Below are 2196 nucleotides of genomic sequence, written 5' to 3' on the forward strand. Positions count from 1 at the left end.
CACGTTTACTTATCAGTTTTCCAGGTTGCTGAGTGCCATCAAGACTGAGGTCTCATTTGTTTATATCAAGTGCTGAGGTTCTGCCAGAATTGGGAACACCAGAAATTCCCTCCCCTTACATGCTGTTGAGTACCATGATGGCTGCCCCAAGGGAGATGTGGGCTTATCAAGATCTTGGAGCTCAGTTCATGGTCTCACAGTGACAAAGTGACAAAAAGACAAGGAGCTATCTTTTCCGGTGGAGAAATAATCAAGTTCTTTACTATATATTATGGTCTTCAAATTGTTGATTGTGACAAAGCAATTTTTGTGTACAGGAAACAACCACTTCCCTTCTCCTTTAGAGGACCTAAAAAAATCTAATCTTAGATAAGTCCATAAATAATTATATAAACAATTACTCAGCCTTTGCTTTTCTTTTCCTATAATGGTACTTTAGCAATAACATCAACACTACTATTTCCATTCAATTTCCACAGTAAATAAAAATAGGAAGAAAACTTAAATATTATAAGTCTTAGTTGGGGGGACTTTAATGGTGAGAAGACACTGTTATTGATTCATTGCTGTCTCCTAATTTGTTAACTATACACGACTATGCAACTGATTGCAAAGTTTACACCCCAAGCAGAAAATGTGACCATTTTATAGTATGTCACTGGGTTCATAAATTTCCCAGTCAAATGAATTCTTGGATTAAAGCCATGTTTTCTGGGGTTGGGAATGTGGCTCAAGTGGTGGTGTGCTCATCTGGCATGTGTGAGGCACTGGGTTCGATCCTCATAAAAATAAAATAAAGATATTGTGTCCACCTAAAACAAAACTAAAAAATAAATATTTTTTTTAAAAAAATATGTTTTCAGATGTGAACTTTAGCTCCAATATTTAGTTTTGAGTATTTAAATTGAAACATCTCCTTAGCCATACGATGTTAAAAGCTTGGCCATTCTCTAATATACTGTTATCTGGGATAAACAGTGATGGCAACTTTCTGTAAATGTCAAACTGGCTTATCCTATGTCACTTTTCTGTGGAAAGTTAGGAATAAAAATATGACCCATCAATGTAAGCAATAAATATTTTACAAGTACACAGTGATAGATTTAGACATCCAGGTTTTAGAAAGGTTCAGGATAAAAAAGGAGGGAGAATAATTTCACCATGGAGAATAAGGCTATCACGAACATGAAAAAAAAATTTCCTGGATTTGAAGTTACTTCAGCAGTTGACTTAATATCTAGCATGAGTTATCTAAAAGTTGTTATTGTCAGGTATTTTGGTCACAATGACAAATAACTGACACATTGCTTATTCCCCTTTTTCAGTGTCATACATTTGTGATAGTTTATAAACACAGCAATACATGCTTATAATTGGAATGTTTAATGCTATAAGATATGCTATGTGTAGCAAAGCTTCTGTACAAAATTATCAAGGCAGAAGGCTTCATTTAATGCCATAAAGCAGTTATATAATTGTACCTTTATTTAATTATGTCTATTTGCCTCAAAGTGGTATATTTGATGGCATAAATGCCATCTTTATGCTTCCCTATGATGCTTTGTCATTCCTCCACTCAATCATCTATTATTCCTTTATTCTACCTAATATTGGTTGAGCACCTACCTACAAAGAACTAAGCCACTCTGTAAGGCAGGAGGAATCCAAGATTAGTAAATGGGGTCTTTGCCTTCCGAGAAGAAAAAACTAGTGGAGTGGAATGTTTGGTGTGCTCTAACACAACTGTGAATAGGGGGCAGAGGAGGAACAGGGGGAAGGGATTGGGTCTAGATGGACAGAGACCTTGTCTACCAGGTCTTAAAAGGTGAGACGATGTCGTGAAGAGAGCCCCACATTGAGAATCAGAAGGCTAGAGTTTATGACCCTGAGCAATTCACTTCAATCCCTAAATTTTCTCATCTACTAAGTAGAAATTCCACAGAATGAGATATTACCCATGGCAATTTCCATATTATGGGTAGTATAGCCCATTCCAAGTATTGTGGCTACTTCAGGACTTCATCATGGAGGTGAAGAATTGGGAAAGGACTCAGAAGAGATGGATAAGAAGATAAAAAAGAATAAAGCGGAACACCCTAGTCAACATGTGCAATAAACACAGGAAGGGCTCCAGGTGTTTCCTATCATTATCAAGAACCAAACTAGGAGAAATGGATTTAAATCCCAGCACAAGGA

This window comes from Marmota marmota, unplaced genomic scaffold, assembly GCF_001458135.2.
Source record: "Marmota marmota marmota unplaced genomic scaffold, marMar, whole genome shotgun sequence".
Taxonomy (NCBI): Eukaryota; Metazoa; Chordata; class Mammalia; order Rodentia; family Sciuridae; genus Marmota; species Marmota marmota.